The following is a 12,080-nucleotide window of genomic DNA, read 5'->3' as shown; positions in this document are numbered from 1 at the left end:
GCATTCTGTACCCTGAGGCTCACTGATTGTCTTTAGACAATCCTGTTCTCCCAGGTGTAGCCTTGCTGGGAGGAGATGAGAACCTGGGTGAGTTTCTGATCAGGCTAATTGCTTGCAATTGGCTTCCTAAAAATAACAGACATGCCACATCTCCAGAGCTTTGGAAAAACGGTGGCGAGCAAGAGCTTTATTTTTAACATCATGTTCCTACAGTAGCAAATGTCTGGGGAAGAATGGAATCTACCAGTATACATCTAGAACCCTTACCTCGTGGAGCCCCGAATTGGCTGGCACTACACACCCCATTCTACCAGTTCCTTCATCCCTAGGTTGGCCCAGGTTCACTGCAGACCTCAAGGCAAAGGGCAGGACGTTCACAACCTTCTTCACCCTCCCAAAGACCTCAGAGCTCGAGGAAATGGAAATCAGTGAGCCCTCACAGTGACGAGTAACCCCTTCCCTAGGAAAGCGAAGGCTGGAGCCCGGCTACCTTCTAGTCTTCATCAGACTAGCTAATTACAGCCTTCACTCAGAGCTTTTCTCTTCATTCAAACCTGAAACCTGGATAATTCCCTACTCTTCCATAATATCCTGGGGTTCCCACTGCGAAGGAAGATGTGTGACAGGTTAAGTTTCTTTCTCTATTTCTGGACTAAATACAGTACCTGTGAGAAGTGATATAATCACTGACCATGAAAATGTAGTTAAATACATTTATTTTATCTAAAAAAAAATTTTTTTTTTTGCTGTTTGCTGTGCAGACATTTAGAAGTTACAGTCAGTATTCCATGAACACATTCTTGGGGCCTGATACATCTTGTACAACAACAACTTCCTCTTTGAAAATATTTTTTAGAACAGGATTAGCACAAAACATTGACGTCAGTTTTAAAGGTGGTATTTTAAAATGAGTTTAAAGTGCTATTACTTTGTAACCACCTTACAAAACAATATGACTAGTAATACAGTAGAACCTGAGTTCACAAGTTTGAAATCAAATGTTCAGTGATGAAACTCACAGACATAGGAAACAAACTTATGGTTACCAGTGGGGAAATGAGGGAGAGATAAATTAGGAGTTTGGGATTAACATACACATCTATATATGAAATAGATAAACAAGAACCTGTGTAGCATAGGGAACTATATTCGATATTTTGTAATAACCTATAATGGAAAAGAATCTGAAAACAGAATATACATATTCTTTTTATTTTTGTTCTTTTAGAATATTTATATTCTATATATACATAAAATGGAATCACTTTGCTGTACACCTGAAACTAACACAACATTATAAATCAAGTATACCTCAATAAAAACATTTTAATTATAAAGATGAAGCAATGAAGTTCAAATTCTATTTAAGCAGAATCTTCTGATACTCCCATTGTAGCTCCTCTTCTCCTAGTCTAATAATTTGAACTTGTTTTAATTATGGCAATTTGAAGATGTCTCAAAATAAGGTCTACCTTCATCTCTGTAACAACAGACATACGGTTTTATTTACTTTTAATCATAAGTTGGTGTATTTTGGATTCTTTTTTCAATCACATATACAGCAAAACTTCATCTATACAAAACTCAGCTATTCTGAAATTTCAGGGAGATGGGGTTGTCTCAGGACCAAAAAATAAAAATAAAAAATAAATAAATAAGAGAGGCCTCTGGTTAATCAAATAAATCTTAGAAAATCTATGCACTGAAGCTCATGCACTTGATACATGTAGCAACTCAAAATCTGTTTTGGCCTACTTGACTTACTTGCAGATTAAATTTACAGATTAAAAACTATGAGATATTTCTTCAAGGTTATAACATTAAAATCATCAATAAGTGATGGCTGACAGCTTATCAGCAATGAAGGAGGCAAACAAACCAAGAACCAGCAAGTAAAATCCCCTGTATGAAGTAGATATTCAACAACTTATTGCAGGGACATCCCAAGAACTGTCACTGTGTTTCAGCTAACGTTCACAATGATAAACCTGAGTCATCAAAGAAAGATAGGTTAGGATCAAAACACTCCGTGTACAAGGGGAGAGAAATGTTTAGCCAAACAGAAAATTAAGCTATTCTGAGTCATTTACTGAATATATTTATTTATGTGCCAAGTATTGTGCTCAGGTCATACTGAGACAGCAGTTCCTGCTCTCCAGAAACTCACATTCTAAGTCAGAAGTTTCAAAGTGTGGTCAGGGAGCTCCTGGAGGTCAGTAAGTTCCTTCCAGACTATCTTCAAGGTCAAAGCTATTTTATTAATAATACATACCAGGATGGCATTTGCTTTTCCCCCCACTGTATTGGCATTTGCACTTCAAGTGCAAAAGTAATGGTTTCTTAGCATGTATCAAGGCAGTGGCACCAAACATACTGGTCATCATTGGATTGCTCACCCTCACGCACAGAAACAACAACAACAACAACAACAACAACAACAACAACAACAAAACCTGCTAGTTTCACTGCAGAACGTTCTTGACAAAGCAAGAGAGATGATTAATTTTTATTAAATGCCAACCTGAAGTATACATATTTTTAATATTCCATGTAATAAAATGGGAGGTATGCGTGAATCACTTTTGCTGCATGTTGAAGTATGATGATTTGTCTAGAGGAAAAATACTTGTGTGATTGCTCGAGTTGCAAGCTGAACTAGCCGCTTCTTAAATGGAACACAATTTTCACTTGAAAGAATGATTGACATTCAAACTGTGTTCAAACTTGGCTATCTGGCAGATGTTTTGTCAAAAATGAGCAAAGTGGGCCTGTCACTTCAAGGAAAACAACCGATTGCGTTTGTGGTCAATAATATAGCATGAACTTTCAAATGAAACTTTGAAATTTGGAAAAAGCTTGCAGCTTCCCAATAATGAAAGACTTCTCTGATGGGAATGATAATAACAGATTGGCTTTTTGATATTATATAATGAAATCATCAAAATAGAATGATGTATATAACTCAGTGAACCAGTCTTTTCCAAATTACCAAAGTGTATGGCATTACAAAATCATGCATGGATAAAAAAAATTCATTCAAAGTGAAGAATAGACCAAATGGATTTTAATGTAACAAAATACGAAAAGTTCATTGATTTGCTTTCAGACTACACATTGAAAGTAAACTCTAAGAATCTACCTCTTGTTGAGTTTTAGCATAGTATCAAAAAGGAATATCCACAATTACCTAAAAACATTTTAAAAAATCCCTCCTTTTTCACTGTGTTAAACTAGATTTTCCTCATATACTTCAACACAAAACAATTTATTGCAGCATATTGAATGCAAAGACAGATATGAGAGTCTGTTTCAAAAATGTGCAATGCCATTTTCTGTGTGAATTTTTGTTTTGAAAAATATAATTCCTTTCATAAAAATATGTTCTTAGATGTTAATGTGTAATAAGATTATTATTTTTATTTTTAAAATAATCAAATATATGTAATATAAAATATTTTAAGAATTCCCCAATTTTAATTTCTAGTAAAGTAAATATCAACAGTGATTACCCACATTTACAAAAGCTCTTCAGGGTCTTGAATAATTTTTAAGAGTACAAAAGATGCTGATTCTGAAAACTTTGAGAACCACTGGTCTAGGAAGAAGACACAGACTCTAAGTCACTAATTCTAACGTACTACTATAAGGGCTTTGATAGAAAGAAGCACAAGATAACATGGGAGGCAAGGGGAGCTAGCCTCATCTCAGAGAGTCAGGGAAAGCTTCCTGGAGGAAGTTATCTATGCTAGGACTTGATGATGAGAAGTTAGCATAGTAAGAGGGGAAAGATGTTCAAGATAGAAGAAGGAGCTTATGCAAAAGTCTCATTTATGAAAATAAAAATTACTTGGTATAGCTAAAGAATAGTTTGTGATAACCTAGATTGTCCTGATTATATTATTATTTCTGTAAAACAAGAGTATATGTGCAGTGAAGGGGTAAAAATAAACTCTGTCTCAAGTATATGTACTACTAATAAAGGGGGGAAGGTGGAAATGGTCTGTGATATACTGTAAATATTTATAGAAAGTTTATAAGAACCACCTTAATAAGTTGGTACAAATATTTAATTAGCAGTTATAATCTACATTCCCTGATATCTCTAAACATAAGCCAAAATTTAGACTGTCTTTTAAGGAATATTTTTCATGTTTTAAAGAATTCTAATGAGATATTTAAAGTCTGATTTGAATCTGAACTATTACATGTTTAAGTTTAATGCCTTATATTCTTTATAAATACTCTTATTTCCACTCAGATCAGTGATAGCTATCTCGTGAATTCAGGTTATATCCAAAGTGGTTTTTCTCTACGTGTCCCAGATTGTAATGTCGACTTCTCTAAATTTTGGTGGCTTCTTTGTCATATTTACAGTATGGTCATGGTTTCCTGTTTTCTCATGCCTGTTCTCTTTTAATAGTGTCTTCCCACCACACTGAAGAAAACATTTCAGTCAAATACCCTGGAAAACTCCATCAGGAGTGCACTGCTGGCAGAGGCCAAGGTAAGCATGTGTCCTGAAGACCAGGCCAGGTAACCAGCAACTCTAAGGGGCATGTTCATACTCAAAGCCCCTGGTCTATCCCATGGTTATTCATGAGCTGGAACAGAGCTTCTGAGGGTGATTTTTCTTTTTGGCAGGAGTTCAGAAGAAACAGAAACAAATATTTCTGGCTTAGAGGGTAGGCCCAGTATAACTGGTATCTTGGAGCAGAAAGCCACCCACAATCAAGTCACTGTAATCTTTGGATGGCAGGCTACTGTTATGTGTTATAGAATTAGGATTCACTGTCAGGAAAATGCAGTGGCTGACACAGTATTGCTGCACTTCACAACCCTTATCTGAAGGGCTCTGTTTAATTTAGAAACGTTTATAGGGCACTCCGGAGAGTATTTTGCCAGGGATCACATCTGTCAACTTATGTTTGTAAGCCTGCACACACATTGCTTTATCAGTGTATCTTCTGCATTATTCGGTGCATGTTTTGCTGATTTGTCTCTATCTTTTGTGGCTCCTGAGAACTCTGAAAGGACAAAATAATACAACCATGGGTGGATTATAGTGTGACATTTTTTACAGTCTATTATATTTTAAGGCATTGTAAGAAACAAACCCAAAAAAGCAGCAAAAATATGTCAAATCAGTACAACTAAATCATTCAAAACTAAGATTGATTGTGGAACTATGGATACCACCTATGTCTTCCAAAAGATTGAAAAATACATTAGACATTTAAACATACTGTATCCCCAGCAGCTAGCACTGCCTTGGCACCCAGTGTGTATTTAGTAAATGCTGAATGAGTAAATGATTGAGATCTATTACATAGAAATGATAGATGTACACAGTTTTCAAATGAGGACATTGAGACACAATGAGGTGAGGTAGCTTGTATAATACACACAGCTGATAAAAGGTAGGATTCAGTTTGAAGTCAGGCAACCGGACTATAAACTCACTTGATTAACCTCTATGCACACTTGGACATAATGTTAGTGAAGTTTTTGGAGATCATTTATATTTAGGTAATGTGACATTTTTCCATCAAATATTTTGATTGACTATTTAATAATTTTTTTTTTAGGATGACAAGTCAGATTCACAGATATTGGCCTAACTTCCTCACTGTCAATAGTCACTTATTGGGTTCATCTCATTGGTGACAGTGAGGGGAGTGGTGGATGAAAATCTCAGGGGACAACATGTGTGGCTCAAAAAATAGCACAGTGGCTCCATGTTAAAATGACCCACGTGGCAGCCTCTTGAACACGTCCCCTACGTGTGCCACTCCATGAGGCTGCCATGGTTGAGGTAAAATGCTTTTCTAGATCAAATCACAACCTTCTTTTACACTTACCCTGTGTTTTGGTTTGTTTTTAATCCTGATGATTAATATATTTTGAAGTTTCGAATGCTTAAAAGTCAGTCGATTTTTATATTGCCACAGGAGGGTATATGATTTAAAAGGTTGAGAAATGACAACACAGTCATGTGCCTCCAGGTTATAATAATACCTATCAGTGAGAGTCATAATAACCTTCCTGTGTCGGTTTTCTGTTCTGGAAAATGGAAGCATGGACATTTGGAAAGACAATGTTTCCAAAGCCTGCTACAAACTGTGAAGGCAGGACAAATGCCAGTTCCACGGGGGCTATTCTGAGTCTAGTCACCCTCCCACACTTCTTTAGTTCCAGCAGATTCTCCGCACTTTTTACTGTTACCTGAATATTTCTTACGTCATGTCCCCCAGTGGCCAGCTTCTCACTCCCTGGTGTGGATGGAAAAACCACTTTTCAAAGGCGTTCAAGACTCCATCTCATTTCACATTGATTCTGTGCCACTTCACAATACTTTCAACTACATTTTGTCCAGTGAACCTTCCTTTATTACCCTCTAAAGAATGTTAAAATACCATTTCTTCCCTTTCCGTGGTTTCCTGTATCTGTACTTCTTCCCTTCTGGAAAGTAAGCTCTGTGAGGGTAGGGACCAAGCTTGCTTCATCACAGCATCTTCAGGAACTACAACAATCTCTAGTGCGTGGTGGATGCTTACATGCTTATAAGATATGTTGTCTCAATTAATGTATGAATGACTTAAGAAAAAACTGTCTCTTGGTGAACTGGTATCACAACTTAGAAAACTTTATTTTTACCTGGTTGTCTGTATATGATTCCCCCCCTTTTCTTGTCACTTTAAAAAAACTTCTCACACATATACACAGAAGGAATCCATCTCTAAAGTAACTAATCCATGAGCAACTATAGAATTCTAAACAGAACCAAGCTCCTTTCAGAAATGACAAAACTTGAGTACCATCTAATGGGAAATTGGATACTTGCTGACCATGGGATTGTAGAGAAATGGCCCCCAGTTTCCTAAAGGGCAGCTTTGATTGTTTCAGTATTTTAAATCCCAGTGGTTTTCAGATGTTGTTGCCTAGCTCCAAGCTGTTTAGAGAGTGAACACCATGGCCCCTGACTGTGCTCCAGGAGCAGCACAAAGATGAGAGATGCTGAGTCAGGCAGCTTCACAAGCAGCCCCGATCCTCCCCGTGACCCAGCCCACAATGTGGGGCGGGACTGGGCAGAGCCACCCAGAATGCCAGGTGACATGGGAGCTTCCCAGAAGGCATGGCACAAGGAATTAGGTTCCCAAAGTGTCTAACTCACCTGTGTTAACAAATCGCCACAAATTTAGTGGCTTAAAATGACACAGATTTATTATTTTACAGTTTGAGGGGTTGGAAGTCCTAAAAGCAAGGTGTCAGCTGAGGTTTGTCCCTTTTGGAGGCTCAAGGTGAAATCCACTTCCTTGCCTTTTCCAGCTTCTAGAGGCATCCCAAGTTCCTTAGCTCATGGCCTCTTCCCCCATCTTCAAACCTAGCAGAGTACTTTCAAACCTGCATCTCTCTGTCGGTCTCTGTCTCTCTCCCTCTTACCTCACCACGTCACTCTTCCATTACCACATCTCCTCCTCTGACTCAGACACTTGTCTCCCCCTTATAAAGGCCTTTGGGATTATATTGGGCCCACCCAGATAATTCAGGATAATCTCATCTCCAAATCCTTAGTCATATCTGCAAAGTCCCTCTTGCCAAGTAAAGTAGTATATTCACAGATTCCAGGGATTAAGACGTGAAGGTTTGGGGGGCTGTTATTCTACCTACTACCCCACCCCACCTGCTTTCTTCCCAACAGCCTCATAGAGTGGCCTTCAGGTCCTCCCCTCTCCCAAGGCTGAGCACACTCCACATTCACAGGCTGCTGGAGGCCTGCTGCCACTTCCTCCTGAGTTTTTCTGGTCCTCCCAGCTCAATGTCACTTGCTTCTTCTTCCATGTTCCTTTGAGCAACTCTGGGCCCTCTCAAGGCATTCCTTTCTGCTGCCTACCACCGTATTTGTGCATGCATGTGTTCCTTTCCTGGCTAACCTGAACCAGCAGCCAACTCCCCGTGCCCTCCTGGGGCCTAGAACAGTGCAGCAGATTTCAGGTACTTGGCTCTGGCTGCTAGTGCTCGGCAGAGGACATGTGAGCCCCTTCTCCCTGAGCCTGGGGCCGTCCAAATGTTTCCCCCAGAGTCCTGAGACTGCTAGGGTGGGATGGCTTCCCTGACCGTGAGCTGGCTGGACTCCACAATCAAGCCTGTTTAGACTACATCCTTTTGGGGAGGTGGGTGCTGCCCATGGCCTGGGGAGAGAGCCTGCATTTGCGTCTGCAGCTTCCCACCTTGTGCAAGCCTGGCTTGTTATTGCTTTGCTGTTTGCTGTGGCAGCGGTGGTTTGTCTGCAGTACTAGCTGAGGAGCCACGTCTCCAAGCAGCCTTGGCTATTTCCACTATAATTCTCTTCCCCTCAGGATACCATCCTCTACATGTGTTGGTATGACTCACTTGGCACTTGTACTTGGTGAGAGCCCGAGCTTAATGAAAAGGCACTGGCCAAGAATGTCGCAGTCTCATTTTCAGCCGCTCCCTGGGTCAGCCTTGTTTCAGCACAGGCAGAATCTTCCTTCCCCAGCCATCAAGAAATGCAGAAGGAAGAGCTGTTTAATTGCCAGACACTAGGTGAAGCTTGGGGCTGGGGTTTAAGTGAATTAAAGGGCAGGGTGAAGGAGGGGATAAACACATGAAATCAAAGTTTCTGCTCTTACACATTCAGAATCAACTGGGGAGAAAGATAGGTTACCAAGCCATTACAAAATTCTGCAAGATCTTCTCTCAGCAAAGTGCTGTGGAGCTGAGAAAAAATGAGTGGATCCATATCTCAGTCTTTATCTGGAAAAATCCACAACATTAAAAATACAGATCTTAAAGGTACTAGAAAACCCCTGGGAGAATTTGTCTTATATAATCTCAGAATGGCAAAGGCCTTTCTAAATATAACTATATTTAGAAATATATCAGAAACTATAAATGAAAAAAAAGTTACATTTAACCACATGAAAATATTCCCCACAGCAAATCTATGATACAGTCAAAAAACAAAAGCCAAACAAAGAAATGATATTTGTAAATCATATTACAGAAAAAAGCTAAGTCCCCTAATATATAAAGAATACATGTAAATCAATAAGAAAGACACTAATCATCTGACAGAAAAATGGACAATGTATAAGCAGACAACCCATAGAAGATGAAATGCAGATGACCCTGTGAAAAGATGGTCCATATCACTTATAATAAGAAAAAATTTTAAATCAATTCATAAAAACTGAGAACAAAATGTAATAAAGGAACTTATTTATTGAGTTAGTGGCATAATATATAAAAAGGAATTAATTCAAGTGACTTTAAAACTGCATCCTTGTGGGGAATATCTAATAACAAAGAAAACTGCAAAAAAAAAATCCTAAATTGCTTTCAGTAATCCTATTGATACCAGTAGCATTTTAATTGTCATTCTGAGAGTACTATGTATGAATTGCAAAATAAAGTGACCATTTTGGTGTTTTTGGCAACTGGGAATTTTTGTTCTCTAGTGTGATATATTCTAAGAACAAAAATAATTGCGAATATTTTAAACTGCTTTTAGTAATAATCATTGTCAGCAGAAGCGTTGTATTTTGACCTGAGACTACCATGAGTATAATTTGTATATATTTCCAGATAAAGAAAATGAGAAATTATCTGTGCTTCTAATTCACTCACCTTTGGTGTCTTTGAGAACTGGAATTATTGGCATAAGACAAAGGAAACACAGATGTAAAACTGAAGGTTAAGCAAAGTCTCTGAAGTCTTGATTCTGAATTGGCAATATCGGTATGAACTGATAACATATTTCATCTTGAAAAAAATTTTTTATTTCTATCCGCTGGAAATATATAAAAACAATGACTAAAATAGTAGTAACAAGTCAATCCTAGTATTCAGATTATGGTCTCTAAATATCATTTCTCTCATAAGGAACCAGGGTTCCTTAGAGAAGTGGCTAATTCCAGGTTCTGAGGCCAGGTATACACAAGGTGAGCTGGGAATATCTTATCATATCACTGCCCAAAGATGGAAAAATTAAAATATCAATATGAATAATGACTTCAAGTTATATTCTTAGTGATACAAAAAAATATTAATCACCTTTGGATGATATTATGAAAAAAATTCATTATATTCAAAATTAGTAAATAAAGACAAAGAATCACGTGTTTATCCTTCATTTCCTACATAAAGTGTACCTCAGGCTAACCAAGGGACAGGGTGATATTTCTCCTAACAGAAATCTTCCAGCTGTCAAATGAAGAAAGAATAATAAAATTAGAATATTATTTTCCAGCATGTAATGAAATAAGAGATCAGAGTAGTAATCATCAATGGCTGCCAAGATTTTAGGACAAGGTCAACCAGTCTTTATGTGTTCCTGACGGAAGAACACAGTGTCACCCAAAAAGTATACTTGCAAAAACAAAAACAAAAACAAAAACAAACAAACCTGCATCTGATTAAGCTTTTAGATCTAACTATCAATATAAGATAATTCAAGAGATGGAAGAATATGTACATAACACAACAGGGATGCAGTCAGTAAAATTTAGAACGTGAAACTCTGCAGAGTAAATGTTCCTACTATTCAACAGAAAGATTCAAGGAAAAAAAAGAGTAGGAACACACAGATTAGGAGATTTAAGGCATATCAATCAATCGAAATATATCGATCTCATTTTGATCTTGATTTAAACAAACTGTAAAAATCATTTGATTAAGGATAATGGGTACAAGGAGGTCTCATACCATTTTACTTTTATATATGTTTGAAAATTTCCATAGTAAAATGTTAAATAATAATAGCAGGAACAACTAGCCCCTACTGAGTGCTTATTACATGTAAGGCACTATCTTAAGCACTTTACATATTTAAACTGCCGTCCTGTCTGTGAGGTCGGCACTCATCTCTACTATGTAAATGAGAAAACCAAGGCACAGAGTGTTTAAGCATCTTGCCCAAGGTCACACAGCTAGTAAATGGTGCTGAGATTCAAAAACAGGCAGTCTGACTCCAGAACCCTATTTCTAACTTTTACAGTACTAACTCTCATGATGATGGTAGCTTGGACCAGGGTGGGGATAGTGGAAAGAAGTAGATGGACTGAAGCTATACTTAAGAGATAAAATTGACTAGACTCCGTGCTTAATTGTACACAGGGCTAAGAATCAGGAAGGAGTCCAAGATGCCTGTGAAGTTTCTGCCTTGATCACGGGGTAGATGGTGATACTGTTCTTTGAAATAGGAAAAGTGAGAGAGGAACAGGTTTGGAAGGCAAAGATAATTTTGATTTGGAGCATGTTGAGCCTGAGGTGCCTTTGGGACATCCAGGTGATATCAGTTGGCAATAGATAACACAGGCATTGATGTCAGTTTCCCCTAAACTCAGGTGTTTGTCTTTAATTCCTCTCTAACATTTGCTAAGCTCCATTTTTTTAAAAAAGCTTTTTTTGGGGGGAGGTAATTAGGTTTATTTTTTTACTTATTTATTTAGAGGAGGTGCTGGGGATTAAACCTCTGCCACTTGAGCTATACCCTCTCCACTCCCATTTTTTTTTTTCTCCACTCCCATTTTTAACCTAGAATAGACCTCAGGGTCAGAGTCTTGAGCGAATAACAGTATGTAGAAGGAATTTAATCATATTATCTTATTTTATTATGTTTATTCTTAGGAATACCTTCTGTTTATAAGTGATATTAATGTTTTCATCTATACAACAATAAAGAATTTCATTTTAAAATAAATTTAAGTAAAAGAAATAGAGCTAATGAAAACTATTACATAAATAAAAATAATGGCAGTTCAGAGAAATGGAAGACAATCACTAGCTGACACTGATGGCTGAAACTCGAAAACAGCATTCCTCATCATATCTCCTCACCCCACTATGGGCTTTGGTGCTGGCCTCACCTCTCTAACAGCTATCAAATGCCTTCTGTTGATCTTTACCATCTCACTTGGAAACTCTTTGTCACTGTTCACTGGTGAAGGCAGCTCACCAGAAAGCTTGTCAGAGACCCCAAGTGCTGTAGGCCAAATGGTATCTTTAGTCCCCATTGATCAGACTAGCATACAGAATGGGGCAGAGCTTTTGGCTGGCCA

The 12,080-nt window shown here is 37.9% G+C and overlaps 1 long non-coding RNA gene across 1 annotated transcript in view; it reads left to right on the top strand.

The window, feature by feature from the left end:
• The window catches only part of LOC140689714 (uncharacterized), a 74,192-nt gene extending 69,688 nt beyond the window's left edge, over nt 1-4,504 (top strand). Inside the window, exon 4 of the long non-coding RNA XR_012064779.1 lies at nt 4,421-4,504. This is a non-coding gene — a long non-coding RNA (uncharacterized lncRNA). The remainder of the gene's footprint in view (nt 1-4,420) is intronic.
• The last annotated feature ends 7,576 nt before the right edge of the window (nt 4,505-12,080 follow it).

This window comes from Vicugna pacos, chromosome 3 (assembly GCF_048564905.1).
Source record: "Vicugna pacos chromosome 3, VicPac4, whole genome shotgun sequence".
In the NCBI taxonomy this organism is placed as follows: Eukaryota; Metazoa; Chordata; class Mammalia; order Artiodactyla; family Camelidae; genus Vicugna; species Vicugna pacos.
This window is presented reverse-complemented; position numbering and strand designations above follow the sequence as displayed.